Source organism: Protopterus annectens, chromosome 13.part0 (assembly GCF_019279795.1).
Source record: "Protopterus annectens isolate FY-2018-M chromosome 13.part0, PAN1.0, whole genome shotgun sequence".
NCBI lineage: Eukaryota > Metazoa > Chordata > Ceratodontiformes > Protopteridae > Protopterus > Protopterus annectens.
The window spans coordinates 739,089,106-739,106,142 of record NC_056747.1 but is presented as its reverse complement, the minus strand read 5'-3'; positions in this window follow the sequence as shown (position 1 = coordinate 739,106,142).

Genomic DNA, 17,037 nt, shown 5'->3' with positions numbered 1-17,037 from the left:
TATAGCATGTCTAACTAAGGATTCCTCTACTTCTAATACCAGCCTTTCCCAACAGACATGTATAACCACATCCACATCCACTTTCACTTTCAAACCTGTACCCACATCCTGCACTAAACTACTCTTAAACTTAAAACATGCTCTTCTTCAGCTGATGACCTTCCAAGCGAGTACCTAAAAATAACAGCCAGTAGCATTGCCTATCCTGTGTCAATCCTTATAAATAGGTCATTCCATGAATTCTTCATTTCCTTTCTCTGGAAAAGGTCACACATTATCCCTCTGCACAAAGGAGGAAATTCAACATACATTAATAACATTAGACATATAGCTATTTTATATCCCCTCACCCAAATACTTGAAAATGTATTCAAAAGCAATTGCTACACTATCTCCTGCAGGAAAAACTCATATTCCCTACACAACATGGCTTACGTCCTTCCCATAGTACTAGCACTGCCCTTCTAACTTATATAGATACTGTCAGTAAAGCTAGAGATAATGGCAAACTAGTCTCCTCCTTATTTCTAGACTTGTCTAAAGCCTTCAACAGTTTGTCACAACAAACTTCTACTTCAAATGTCCTCACTAGGTCTCTCTCAGACCACCCTTTTGTGGTTCAAAAGCTACCTGTCCAATAGATATCAGTCAGTAAAATGGCACTCCATTGTCTGTCCTTACCTCCCAGTCATCACCGGTGTACCACAAGGCTCTATCCTTGGTCACCTCCTCTTTAACATTTTCACCAACACTCTCTATACTTCCACACAACAGGCCACCCTAATAAAATACACAGATGATTCCAGTCTCATTTGCTCATCTGACAACATGATACACTTCCAAAAATTAGTCAGGAAGCTTTAACAGTCACTGAAACATGGCTTTGTAACTCACAACTCATGCTCAACCCCAAAAATGCCAAATTACTACCCCCCCCCCCCAAATCCCTCTCTCATGAAAAAACAAAATTTAAACTCCTTCCTCTTGGTAATACAACCATCGAAGTCACGTCTCATAGAAAACTATTAGTGGTGATAGTGGATGATAATCTTGCATTCTACCTGCATATACAAAATTGCATAAGAATAACTCATCAAAAACTAGGGGTGCTTTACAAAGCCAAACAAATTCTCAGTGATGCAGCTAAAAGTACACTTGCCACTACTTATCTCCTCCACAAGATTCTTTATGGTGTTCCCATCCTTACTAACCTCCAGGCTTCACAAAAATTAAAACTCGAACAATGCTATAACAAATTTACTAAATTTGCAGCACATACCCCTTTCATATCCCACCACTGTATTGCACTAAAAAGCCTAAATTGGTTAGAACTGCCATATCAACTAACATATACACAGCTTCTTACCACCTATAAAGTTATCCAGCATCCATCTGCCTGTCCGTCACTAAAAAACATTCTACACAGCTATGTTCCCAGTCTGTCATTGTGATCCAGTAACCAAGAACTCCTGACTGTCTACAAACCTATCAAATCTGTTGGGCATTGTCTGTACTCATACAAGGTTGCTAAGGCCTGGATCTCCTTGCCTGTATCCATCAGGTCTATACCCCCTCTCCCATCTTTGAAAACCACTATGAAATACCTCCTAGCTAAAATCTGTCTCTGTTCTTGCTCAAAACCAGGATAAACTATATCCCTAAATGTGAACAAGTACCGGTTCATTCCTTATACCTCCTTACTCTCCCTTCAGTTAATTCCTTACTGCTATCTAATTCTCTTCCCTCACTTTCTGTATGAGTATACCATAAGCCTGTTTTCCTCTGCTTCATATTGCAATTCCTCTTTGTAATAGACTAACTAACCTACCATTAATTTCTCTACAAACTGTTTAAAATGTCTCTAAATATTAAATGATTGTAATATACCTTGTATTGATTCTTAACCAATTTTTTATATTATGTCTAATTTGTTATGATTATTTAAACTGCAGATGTTTTGTTTTATTTTTGAAGATTGTAAAATTATTGTTCTTAAAATGTTTTCTAATAATTTGGAGCTTTTCTCCCCTGACCACCTCTTTAAATGGGCTTCTACACAGTTGGACTCTCTCAGTTATCAAATGTCAATGTTGTTTTACTTTCGGCTTTTCCCGGTTAGGGGTCATCACAGCGGAATTCCGGTCCGCTAATGATTGGCAGTCGATTTTTATGGTGCCGGGGTGCCAGCCCTACGCCCAACCTTCAACGAAGGCACGCCCATTCATGCATGTCTTTCGAACACCACTCGACCGCGGGGAGGACATGCAGACTCCACACAGAAGGCACTCCAGCTGAGAATCGAATGGGAGAACCTCTTGCTGTGAGGCGACAACTCTACCGCTGCACCACCGCAGCTTCAGTTATCAAATGTCAATAAATAAAATAAAATAAATAAATTGTTTGCCATAGTCAGACTGTCAGTGTATTTAAATAAAAGTAAATACATGAATAGTCATTGCCCTGTTCTGTCACTCAGGCTGACTAAATATTGCCCCTACCCCCTCAGTGTAGGTATTGTTTTATATTTTCCTGTAGAATATACTGCACTCTCCCACACATCCCATTTAAGATGTCAGCCTCTGACTTTTTTTCTAGCTCTTCTGTTACTGTCCTTATGTCACCACTAGAGGTCACTGCTATTCAGTGTTAAAACATCTCTGAACACCAACCCCCCCCCCCCCCTCCACCTCCCCAACAGAATTAAAACATATTTCAGGGCTGTTTGTGCACTAAAGTCATAGACTGCATAGTAAATGTGAAAAACATATCAATTAGCATATATTTCTTGATTTTTTTTGTTAATTATTTTTTATTAAATTCAATGAATATCAAAGTTATTACATAAACAAATATGTAGAAATTGCATTTGCATAAAAATAAGAGTATAATTAACAACATACAACCATAAAAGCAAATTTCTTGATTTGTTTTTTTCACTTTGAGGTGCTACATTGTTACTTAAAGTAAGGGGCAACAGCTCTCATAATGTGATGCAGTTTCAGACATAAAAAAGATCACTTAGATTTTCAAATTTAGACTGTCTTTAGTAATCGTCTTTTGAGAAACCAGCAATTTTTGTCTCAGGAAGAAGAAAATCAATCAAAGGGGAAGTTTTTTGATGAAGGAGAATTTAGTACATTTACTATTTTTTGTGAGGCAACCAATCTATGTCATAGACATATATTCTGCACAAGTAACATCAGACTTGTTTTGTTGTATTTTGTATGGTGTAAGACGATCATCTGTTATCAAACTGGTGTCTTTATACAGAAAATAGAGCTTTTGCTGGAAACTTAGTGGCTGAGTACAAATATATAGAAATGACTCAGTGAATCATGCAGCTGCCATTTACCATCTGAATTCTAAAAGTACTTTGAGAAAATAATCTGTCCTGAATTGTATTCTGGCTCAGGACATTGTATGTGGCCCCTTTTCACTTGCCACCTATGACAAACTTTTGTGTTATCATTTGTAGTTTAGTCTTTAGGGGTATATATATATATATATATATATATATATATATATATATATATATATATATATATATGCTTTCAGCTCCATGGCGTTTTATCACAAAAGGCAACTGCAAGGGGTAAGCCTGATGTAGATGTGTTCCATCTACAGAACACAACATGCAACACACACACACACACCCTATATAAATCAAACCTAAAACAGCCAGAAACTAGTTATTCACACACTGAACCCCAAAATGTAGTGATTTTACTGTATCATCACTTAATGGGCATACGTTGTGCAGTGTGATTACAGGATGTAAGATATAAGGAGCCTCATAGTGCCACCCCAAGATATATTTGATTGCAATGTGCATGTATGCGTGCACAGAAACACACACACACACACACACACACACACACACACACACACACACACACACAATGGATGAATCAAACCTAAAACAGCCAGATAGCCAATGACATTCAAATATAGTGATTTCACTGTACTACCACTTAACGGACATACATGGTGCATACACACACCAGTGAGATATGGTGGCACCTCAGGTGGCATACCCTCTTCTTCCTCCTCCTGACAGATAAACTGATAATCCAGACATAAAGCACTGCTTGGAGAATTAGGGGAGGGAGATAGTAGTTGAAGAGTATCTAAACTACTTAATGTATTCTGTGAAACACTCTGCAAATGTAGAAGGATCTTCAAAACATGAAAATCAATTCTGGAAACATGCGTCCTGTCTCCTTGTGACGTTGTACATATATTGTAAATAGTTATACTTGTCTAGTCTTATTTCATTTAATACATAGATTGTATGTGTTCCTTGATAATGACTGTTTAATACAGCTATGTTTTTGATCTATTTATTACCTATATTTTCCCAGGCTGGGACTGAAATTAGTTTGTTATGATCAGTGCTCTACCTTGGTTAAATACACTGCAAAATGGGAGGCAAGCGCTATTTAAGGGCTTGAAAAGGGAGGCACAAACTTTCAGGAGTGTCTCCTTAAAGGTGTATGTAGCTAAGCATCTTATAATCCCCATGATCATTTGCCTAATATTGTTCCCAAGTAAACATAAAACTGAGAAACAGAACATAAAACATAATAGGCAACACCCTCCTTAAAGCTTCAGACAGTATGGAGATATGCAGCATAAAGATCGTTGCTGCAGAATTCAAATGACTATGTTGGAATCAGCTGCAGGCAGACATCAAACTTCGTTGGCCAAGTCTTTCAGCAGTCAGACAACCCCTACCCATGGCTTATGTTGTTGTAGCCTTCCAGCCAAGGCTACTGGATGACAGCCTGTCTGCAAAGGGGATCAACACATTCAGTTCTCTCTTTTGTTTTTGTGAAATGATTAGTTGGTTTGATTACCAATGCAGTGTGAGTTTTTGGAGACATAGTCTCTCAGCAGTCTAGCTAAATTTGACATTAACTTCTGCTTCAATCTGTAACAGGTACAGTTTCCTTTGTAAAATGCTAACCATGAAAGAGTTAAGTTTTCTTGAGGCTGTCAAATTCTCCCCAAAGATATTTGTCACTGGTGGCTTTTTTTTAAGTTTGGAGAAAAGTAAAAATTGTTTTCATTTTACTGCTTTTAACAAAACTGATACTAGCTAGGAAAGCTAAGAATCTTAAAACCTTTACTGAAAATGAGTTGCAAGACATTTCCCACAATACTGCCTTTTGGTGCTGTTTCAGCAAAAGAAGTCTGAAAAAAAAGATTGGAGTATAAAGAAGTTATTTTCCTAAATCTGAAAAATGTAAAGACAGCAAAAGATAGAACCACTTGGACCTTCTAAACAGTTGGCTGTGGATACTTCTAGGCCTGTACTGAGTGATGTCAATCACTGCATGGATGCTCGAGTTAAACACCATTGGCTCTCCAAGGTGAAGTCTCCTTGAGTCCCCTGATTACATACTATCCATATTTGTTCTATTGCTTTAAAAGGAGAAGAGATGGTTCTTGGCTCATCTTGGCTGAACAGCAGAAATTTCAGAAAGTTCAAGCTGAAGGAACTTTTATTTTATCAGAAAGAAAATAATCTGTTCCAGAGGTCAGTCTCCAGGCATGTTTCAAGACTTAAATCTATTGTTTTATTATTTATTTATTTATGTTGCTGTGGAGATTGTCAGTGTTTTTCCTACATTCTCTAAAACTGTCATTCTTACAGTTATGTTGGGTAGGGAGGCCTGGAGACCAGACATCAGTTTGGCAGACACCTTAACAAGAAACAACTTTTTGTACAAGGGAGAGGACATCTGAGTTCCAGATACCAATAGTGTAGATGTCTGACACTTTAATACTTGTCCCACAGACTTTAGTGACTAATGTTTACAAATTATAGAATATAGCACAGAGAATATTTTGACCTTGTGCAGAAGGAGCTACAGCTAGGGTGCAGTGAAGAGGGCAGTTGCTTTGGAGCCATACCTCTCAACTGTCCAGATTTCTGCAGAATGTCCAAATGTTTGCCTCATATTTTTGGTCTGTTCCTCATAATTGTTTTGTTTTTCCAGCAAATCATTGAGTGCTGCAGTAACTGAATAGTAGCAGACATTTGAGTTTCAGCCTTTATATCTTTCAGAAAATGCATGTTAATGAAAATCCTGTCATATTTAACAACTTTCTAAGTTTGTAAGAGCAAAATTTAAAATCTCTTCCTGATTTTGGCCTGTTCCCTTATTGTTTTTTTGGCTTTGAACAGAATTATTGTGCTAACAGGTTGTGAGGTATGCCTGGGTTTAGGATGTTTTGTGTTGTGTTAGGCACTGTAGAAGTGGTGCTGATCAGTCTCTGCAAGTCAGTGGTGTAATAAACGTTGAGTGCCAATAACCATTTAAGCAGGCTATGATGTATGATTCAAAGACTGCCTGAAGTGCATGCATGCTTGTGTGTGGCTGTGTGTGCGTGTGTGTGTGTTAGCAACTCTAGCAAGACATTAGTAAAATCTCCTGCAATTTCTGCTGGAAACAGAAAAGGGTTACTATATGGAAACATAGTAGCTCTCTCTGCAGTGCAGGGGAAGAAAGTTTTGTACTAACTGAGGAATTGCCCATGGTACCAGTTGACCCAGCTACAGCTCTGGCATTTCAGTACTATCTACCTCAGGGAAAGAGCACTAGAGAGAAAGAATGAACTCATATCTTCATCATCAGATTCTGAAGATGAGGATAAGGTTATAGAACATGAATTAGCCTACTCAGAACAGAATCTTTTGCCTTAGTTTGTAGACTGATGATGAAAATAAGTAATACACTAAAAATGCAGTAGGTGTGTATGGCCAGTGATGTATCCTCCACAAAATCCTATAAGCAGATGCATCCATTTGGCCTCAGGTCTCTATCAGGGATCCTGACAGAAAGTGCAGCCAAGAAAAATGCATCTTATCTCTTCCCACGGAGACAGGCAAGAAGGAAGGCCATCTTGTTCTTTTCTCTTCCCAACCAGCTCTGCCACTGCCCACAGCTGTTTTCAAAGCCACTTCATCTGGGTTATTGCCTGGGAGCCATCTCTCTATGCAAAGCAGACAGCTCCATGGATATTAGACTAATAAATATCAGCATGCTTGCTGGTGGTGTATTTATTTTTCCCCTCCCACCCTTTATACCTGTACCTCTTCTTTCCATTGTTTCTAATTCATATTAACTGTAAATAAGAACCAAGAATACAAGCAATAATGCCAAAAGGGTAGACATTGCAGGGAAATAGTAGACCATCTGGAAGCGCTGTGAGTCCTGACTCTACAGGCAGAAGGCCTCATCATCCCTGGAAGGTCCATATTTCCCTGTAACAGTCAACCTATTTTTTATTATTACTATCCCTGTTTGATTTGATCAGCAATGAGTCAGTTTACTCCTTGACTCCCAACTTTTCCAGCTCCTGAAAGGAAACTCATTGTCTCTTTCCTTCCTACAGCTTAGACAACGTCCATCATATAACCATGGATTTCATAACCACTCAGGGTCTTTCTTGCAAGCACCTAAAACCAGTGGTTCAGTGCTCTACCCACTCCCTTCCCATCATTGGACCTAAGCTCTGAAGGGATCTTCACAAAAGTCTTAGAGATATCTGTAACTACTCATCCTTTTCAACAGAACTTAAGGAATTTCTAACAGCACATGATGCTTGTAAATGCTCTGCTTCATGTCACATAACCTAGTCTCCCTAAACTCCAACACGTGCTGCCTATCATTTTCACTGTAGTATATCTTCTCTACCTCCTAACATGTCTCTGCTCTTACTGATGTAAACATTGTACATAATGGTTTCTGATGACTACCTTCTTAAATTATTTTTTTTTCTATTGTATACTCCTCGTTTTTATTGTGCTATTTTATTGTTTAAATTGTTTTTTTTCCACATGGTGTATGTTTACATTCTGGGATGATACTGAAATTAGTCCAATGGGATCAATGCTACACCCCAGTTAGCAAATTGTATAAATAAATAAGTATATACAATTTTTATATTTTGATGTAAAAAAGTTCATCTGCCATAAGTAGAACTCTTTGCCCCCTCTCTGAATAATTAGCTGGCAAGGTTCTGTTCCAGGACTCCATGCAAGAGGCCCTGGAAAACAGATGTATTTTCTTTTGTTTGGACAGGAATATTCCTGTATGCTTTCCCCCCTTTCCACTAATATCCAGGGTAATTATGAGATTCAGAAGGAATTCCCCAAGATCATTGTGATTACTCCCTTCTGGCCCAAGGAATGGTGGTTCTCCCTTCTTTTGGAAATGTCCAGGGGGGATTACTGCAAGCTTCTGTACAGACTAGATCTATTCACACAAGAACAGGGCTGCTTCTTACACCCCAACACCAGTCAGCTTCAACTGACTGCCTGGATGATGGGGTCTTAATTCCTTTTAAGCACCCCCTTATGGAGGATGCGCAACAGGTATTAATGCAGGCAAGAAAACCTCCTACTAGAAAATCCTGTATTACCAAACGGAAAAAGGTTTTCTAATTAGTGCCAACAACATAACCAGCACCCATTCAGTGCTAATTGTTCTTTGGTTGTATAATATTTGTGAGTTACTATCATATGGCCCTTTTTACTCCTCTCTCAATGTTCATTTATTAGCCATTTCAGCATGTCTGCCCATGGATCATTCTATTTCAATTCAATCTCATGACAAAATGTTATTTTAAAGATGTTTTGCATAACAGGCTTCCAAAAAAAGTGTCCCCTCCTTGGAATGTTAATTTTGTGTTACACCTAACCTGGCTAGATTGAGGTTCTTAACTTTAACTTGGAAAACAGTTTTACTGATTGCTCTGACCTATGCAGCTGCAAGCTCTTATGGTGAGTCAACCCTACTTCACAGGGACAGGGTTTCTTTGACAACTAATCCCTTTTTATGCCTAACATAGTATCTGAGTTTACTTTAAGCCAAACTATTCACCTCCCTGTTTTCTTTTCTGAACCCAAAAACAAGGGGTAAAGGATACTCCATACCTTGGATATCCACAGACAACTTGGGAACTATCTTGACAGAACATCTTTCAGATTTTTGGAGCAATTGTTTATTTCTTGTGAAGGTAAGAGGAAGGGACAACCTGTGTCAAAACAGACTATTTCAAAATGGTTATCTAAGGCTACTGATTAACTTTTGTTATACTCATTACAACAAATCTATTCTGAGAAGGGAAAAAAAGCCCACTCTACCAGGACCTTGGCTTCATTGATGGCTCTTTGGAAAGGGTTGGTTTCTAGAAATATTCTAGAAACAGCAACTTAGTCCTCTCTACATACTTTACAAAACACTATAAGCTTGTTTCCTTCTCTAGGTCTAGATCAGGCTTTGCAGGGACCATTCTCCAGGGGCTGCTGGACTCCTCCTTCCACCTCCCAAATGGTAATCTACCCATATAGGTAAAGCAATTGCAACAGTGATCAAAATGATGAACACAGTGCAGCTGTGTAAGCAAACTTACCATAACAGTAAATGTTCGAATGATGACCTCTGCAGTAACTGCTCCGTCTCTCCCCACCCCCTTTGTTTTTTTTTTCCTAGCGATGTCCTTTCAGGGCTCAGCCTCTCACTGTCTCTCTCTCTCTCTCTCACACTGTTGGTTGGAAAGCTCTGAAGGTTTTTGCGCCCAGACTTGCCTTTTAGTCAGCTCAGCTTGAGATGCTTGACAGTTTGTTTACATGGGAGGTGCCCTGAAGCTTTTTAAGTTGTCCTGCTGTTATATCCTTGACAGGCTATAACCCATACATCTAAGGCTACTGTAGCAATGATCATTCGAACATCTGCTGTTTTGGTAGGTTTACCTACACAACTGTACTGTCCTGGGAGTGGGAGATGAACAAATGGGCATATTACCTAACAGTAAGGCTTGATGGTTTTAGGGATGGAGTGATGGAAAACAAACACAAAATCTATGACATGGCTATTCTTTAGTCACAGATGCATTTTAGACATTTCTGAATTAACAAAGAATGACACAAATAACTGAACAAGGAAATAAATCACTGGCTGTTGTCTGGGGATTGAAACAAACCGAGCAAAACAAACAGAACAAAACAAGATAACATGGTACAGTGGGTATAAAAAGGCATTCAGCAAATATCTGTAAAAGAGCTGAAGTTTCTTGCATGTGCAGCTATTCTATTTTGGCTGAAGTTTCTTACGTGCACGGGTATTCTGTTTTTTAGATAATATCCAAGAAAAAAGTCAGGGAAGTTTTTCATATAAAAAGTGCAAGCAAAAAAAAAATGACAGAATGGTATTGTAAACGCATAAGTTTTTTTTTTTTTTTAATAATTTTTCACCCCTGCACCTACTACCTGGCTTGTTCAAATGATCTTATCTGATAGCTGATAATGACATGAGTCCCTGTTCTTCCACTGAGTGTTGCAGTACAAGGCCCATAACTGGGTATGCAGTGGGACCTCATTTGCTTGATTGACTGAAAATGCTCTCCAGAAGCCCTTCCTCCATTACAAGGGAATGGCTCCTGGTAGGTCTCATGGCTTAACCAAGGATTTATTACCTTCACACCTCTCATTAACCTTTACGGGGAGATGTGACCAAGAGCTTTCTTTTCATTATTTTCTCTTCTTGGTCTGTTCATTAAGTGTCTGAGCCACTGAATGAACTCAGGACTGTTGGGTTACAGTAAGAGTTTCATCTTTCTGTGCCAAGAAGACAGACATTTCCAGCTAAGTTATTTGTATGTTTGTTTTTAAAACATGGATGCATTTATGTTTTTTGGCATTTATGTTCAGTTTACAAAAGATATTACAAAATATAGGTCTAAAATACTCCCCATGTTTGCAGATGCTTATATTGTAAGCACAAAGTTCAACATACAGAAAATCTGCTAAATGCGCATAGCCTTTGCAGCCATAGTTTACCATTGGTTCAACTACTGGAGTCAGCAACTGAATATTTGTCATCTGGATTATTTTTGTTTTGAACATTCAACCTTGGTATAGTCATTTTCTAGCTTGGGTATTTTGTCTCGTGGGTTGTGCCTTATTTTTGTGACTTTGTGGCACTACATGTGAATGCCAAACAATGGCCAGCTCTTCTTCCTCTGAACAGGGTCAATTTATTATGGAGACTATTCCAGAGACATGCACGTCTTTTCATCATAAGGGGATTATTTCCAACTTTTTCAGCTAAGTGTTACTCAAACTCGAGTGTGTTATTGTATCCAACATTTTGCTTCTGTATTTCAGTATATATCATTTGGACTGACTCTTGGTTTGGACTACCCAATTATTTTATGGACATTTTTTGGTTTGTGTATTAAGCCTCAAGTGTTGGAGTTCATTTTTGTTACTTTGTGGTACTACATGATCACGCCGAACCACGGCCATTTTTGAATAATATTTATGTATTATGGAGATCATTTATGACATGTTTACTACAAAGGAACATTTCATAACTTGTTTTGGAGGTTTACTCCAAGTTTGGTGTACATTAACAGATTTTTCTATACTTTTGGTCTGGTTTAAATTACGCTGATGGGTCCACCTTATATTTCTATAGATTTCTGGCTATGCTTATTCTAAAAAGGAAAAATAATTGTTGTTTGATCTGAACATTGTTTAAAAATCATAAAAGGATCAATTTAATGTTTGTCATACTTTGTATTCATCACAGTTAGTGAATTTTTTGCTGGTTGTGTTTGTTTAAACACTCACTCTCTACTCCTCCACCCACCTCTGATAACTAACACTACACCCAATACCATTCCAAATAATCCCTCCTCACTGGCACACCTCCCCCAAATGTCAGACCATACCATTACAGCTATGGCATACTCACCTTACCCCACACTCATACTATACTCCATTGCAACTACTGCCCCTACTCATATGCCTCTCCACAATGACCATTTTTAGCTCATATCTACATTCACCTATAAACCTTAATGACCCAAAGTCCCCCACTCTACATCTTCCCTCTCCAATCCTTTGCAAACCAGCAATCACAGCCCCATTCAGTCATAGCCAAAACAGTTTTCAAATCATCTCCCCTATCCACTATGTTCCACACTCCAAAAGACAGCCATGCCTCCAGTTCCACAACCTAATGATGTCATACCTAAGAACAATTACTAATATAGCAGCCCAGCTACTACTTGTAGGTGATATTCACCCTAACCCAGGACCAATAATAAATATAAACAATAGACCCAGCTCCCAACCACCACTTAAACAAAAACTCAATGACCCACTAATATTCAATTTAAACATCCGCAGTATTATAAACAAAATAGAAGAACTGCACTCAGCCATTGCCCTATATGACCCATACATACTGCTAATAACTGAGACATGGCTTAAACCACATATCAAGGACAACTCCATAACCCCTCCCAGATACAACATCTTAAGAGTAGATAGACTACACAAAAAGGTGGAGGTATAGCCATAGTTTATAAAATCAACTTAAAACTCCAACTTCTCCAACAGGAAACCCCAAAAATGCTGAAACCATAAGTGCCAAACTTCTCATAAATCAGCACAAGCACCTAAATGAAATATGTATCTATATACCCCCAGGAGACAACCTAACCACATTAGAGTCAATAATACACTGGGCCTCCCACACCCTCTCCCAAGAAACCATAGTCCTAGGCGATGTTAATATCGACTGGAACTCTATCCACTCTCCAACACCCACCAACTACATAAACCTGCATACTTTTACCCAACTCATTCAATCATTCACACGCATCGATAAGTCCTCAAAAAGAGAATCCATACTTGACTGGGTCCTCACAAACCAGCCTAACACTGCCCTTCAATGTGGAACACTTCCAAACTCTTTAATTGACCACAATACCACTTTCATCCTCAGGCATACAATCAATTAACTCCCCCTCCCTTCTACAAACCCATTACCACGAAAACTTCCCCACAGACCACTTCATATAAGCCTTAGAATCCTGCAGCTGGTCTCCCATCAAAAGTCCATGCCATAGAATACTTCAACTCCACATTCCTAGGCATCCTCAATTGTCTAGCCCCAATCAAAACAATTAGAATACGCAGCAACCCTGCCCCATGGCTACAAAGCACAACTAGGGCCTTACTAAAAGATAGGGATAATGCTTGGAAAACCTGGCGCCAACACAAAACACTCACAACTAGCCAGGTATACCTTGAACTCAGAAACAAGGCTAAGAAACAAGTTAAGACTGCAAAATTACTACACTTCCCTACAAAGAAAATTTAGTAACAACCCACAAAAATTCTGGGCCACAGTTAACAACATCCTTCAACCTGGTAAAGCAACAACTCCACCTCCCAATATAGATGAGTCAAATACACATATAGGCTCCATGTTCAACGACTACTTTATGTCTATTCTTAAACTAATAAACAATACTAAACCCAACAACCTCCTCCAACTTCCCACTCAACAGTCTAAGTCTATCCACTTCTCACTTAAACCAGTACCAATATATAGTATCCAAAAACTCTTAGCAAAACTCAAACCAACCACCCTTGCTGCCGACAATCTCCCAGCCAAATACCTCCAAATAGCATCCGCAGCCATAGCCTATCTGATCACACTACTAATAAACAGCGCTATCACTGAACACACTGTTCCAACATTGTGGAAAATCTCCTACATCATCCTCCCCTACAAAAGAGGTACATCCATCTACCTCTCCAATTATCGACCCATTGCTATCCTCTCACCACTATCCAAAATTCTAGAAAGATGTATTCATCATCAACTCCTCAACCACCTTCTCTCTAACAACCTCCTATCCAACTCCCAACATGGCTTCCACCCATCCCACAGGATCACCACCACCACTCTAGTTAACTTCACCAACATAATAAACACGTACAGAAACCAAGGTAATCTTGTCTCAGCCACCTTTCTAGACTTATCCAAAGCCTTTGATACAGTTTCCTACAACAAACTCCTAATCTGCCTCACCGATCTCAACCTTGATAGCCCCATCATACAGTGGTTTAAAAACTATCCGGACAATTGCCAACAATCTGTCAAATGGACTAACTGCCTATGCCCCCATTACTAGTCACAGTTGGTGTACTCCAAGGCTCCATCCTAGGCCTCCTTCTGTTCAACATCTTTACAAATCCACTCCGCAACCACAGGTGCCAAAGTTGTCCAATACGCCGATGATACAACCCTAATCTGCTCCGCATCCAACATTAACCTTCTACAACAAAAAACCCAACAATCCTTCACTAAACTCAAATATTGGCTTAATAATTCCCAACTAATATTGAACCTAAAGAAAACACAGCTTATGCTGTTCCACCATACCAAAACCCAGGATGTTACCCTCTCCATATCCTCAGGTAATAGGACTCTCATCACCCCAGTACCAAAAGCTAAGTTACTTGGATTCACCATTGACCAACAACTAAAGTATAACAAACACATATCCCTCACTATCACCAAAGTCCAGAAAAAGCTAGGGACCCTATATCGCTGCAAACGATACCTGACTTCAGAAGCTAGAATCACCATAGCCAGAACCCACCTGCTAGCAACTTTCCTATATGCATGTCAAATACTAACAAACCTAAATAAAACTGACCTTAACAAACTCTCCACATGCTATAACAAAATCGCCAGATTCGCTGCCGACACCAGTTCACGGTCCCATCACTGCCAATCCCTGTACAAACTACAATGGTTAGAATTCCCAAATTTATTACAATACCACCAACTTAACCTGGCACACCAAATACTATACTATCCTGAAAAAAACCCTGCTCTGCCTGGCCTCATAACCTTCTACAACCCTAATAGGCAATTACAATCTACCAATAAAGCCCTCCTAGAAAGTGTCCAATGTATAAATAGCTCGCGCAACTCCCTCTTCACCAATGAAGTTGCAAAAAACTGGAATATCCTGCCTCCTGACCTCAGACTTCAAACATGGACAACCACCTTCAAAACCCAATTAAAATCATACCTAAACACCAATCATTTATGTATCTGCAAAGGACCTCCCTGAAGTCCCAATCTGCTAATGGAGGGTATTTGCAGGGGGACCTCTCTGTTCTCCCATTCTGCTTATGGAGAGTCCACTCAAACAATCTAGTGTATTTCTCCCTCTATCTTTGTACATATTGTAATATTGTTTGCATGCTTATAGTATACTCTAACACTACTTGACTGTAGAGTAGTACACTTATTCTTGTATTCTTCTGTATTACTGTATTAACCTTTTACATTTGTAACCTGTGTTATTGCTATATATATTGTTTACATTGTGTAATTTTTTCTAGGGCTTTTCCCCCCAGGACTCCGCTGAAAATGGGCACTAGTTGTCCAGTTGGACCTTCCTGGTAAACAAATGTTAAATAAATAAATAAATGTAAGAAATAAATGCCCTCATTCTTTAAGCAAACACACAAAAACATATATTCTAGTACAGCATAAGTAAAAAAAATAATTTCCAGACTACCTAAAATAATAGTCATTTCATTTAAATTGTTTATTTTATATTTATTTAATAAAAAAGTAACTGCATATATTATACTCACTCTTTTTCACAATATAAAGTGGCCCATTTCAGAATATAAAAATAGTTACAAAAGTATACACAACATTTGATACATGGAAAATATAGTGTTTGGAATGCACAATAAACACCAACGTGCATATTCATACACACACACACACTTGCTTTAATATATATATATAGGTTCCTAGGCAATTCCTAGGCTTGCAATCCAGGGGCTCATTGAGGAGCTTATCCCAAATTCCAATTTGCTCCTAAGCACTGCTTGGTTAATTGACCTGATCAAGATCATACAGTAGACAAATGAGTGTTGTAAGAATCAAACCCTTAAACACAGGGACTAAAGCTTTCAGACCTTAACCCTCTGCACCAAATTTCAGACTTTTTTCCCGCACGAAGGTGTGATGCACTGTTGGAGAGTATTGGACCTCCTTCCATTTGCGCTCTGACCCAGTGATAACTGGCTCCTCACTAACCTCATGGCCAGCTATCCCTGGCCAGGCAGACATCTGCAGTTCTGTGGTATAATTACATTTAGGTGGGATTCTAACTTAGAGGTATTCAGTCATAATACCACAGGTGGTAGCTTTGCACTATTGGCTCTTCAGCCGTGCACATACACCAAATGTCTGAACCTGTGGTTCCTCTTGTACTGAGCAGGATTACTATTCCAACAACGCATCTTTAGGGTAAAATTAACTATCTGAAGTTGTTAATCTTCTTCCTATTCATCACTGATGGGGTTCGGTTCCGAGCCCCCAGAACCAAGTTGGCCTTATACCAAGCTTGTTGCACCAAAAACTCTCAAGCTAAGCTGCTACCCACAATGCCCTTGCCCTTTGCTCAGTTATCCCATATCTCGTTTGCCGCGCAGCCATATAGCAACGTTTCACTGAGCTCTCCAGCTAAGTGCTTTTTTCGTAAATATTTAATAGTTTGAAAACATTTTTTCTTCCTTATAACTTGTTCTTGTTGTTCTATATTACTACTGCTCTTCCCACAGGTATTTCTCTCTTACCATTGTTGGTAATTTCTTGGTATCTCTAACTTTCTACCTTTAAGGTATCTTGTTACCATTGTTTTCTCTCCTCCATTTCCTCTCTTTCCTCTCTCTGTCTCTTGTGTGTGAGAGTGTGTTGGGAATGTCTAAAAAGAAGGGAACTACGGGATTTAAACACTGCTCTTCTTGCAGTGGTAAACTGCCGCATAGTGACCTCCATGAGGAATGTGTTTACTGTTTGGGGGTTCTGCATTTGTTGGCGAAACCCCCGTGTGATATTTGTGCTAGTTTCAGTCAACGGACGCTGAATGAATGTCGTAACAAACTTATTTTAAAGGGCCTGCTGGTTTCACCTTTCTCGGAGGCCATTTCTGCAATGGAGGTCTCGCCCTGTCCTGCTTCGGATAACAAACGTCCTCGATAGGACCCCTCTTCACTGGCTGGTGACAGAGGTAAAGGTCACAAGCACAAGGCCCATAAGTCATCATCTGACCATCATTCTGCCTCCCTCTGTGCTGACTACCACATCGGCTCTGAGCTCGACTCCAGTGAAGTTTACAGAGGTAGCCTCA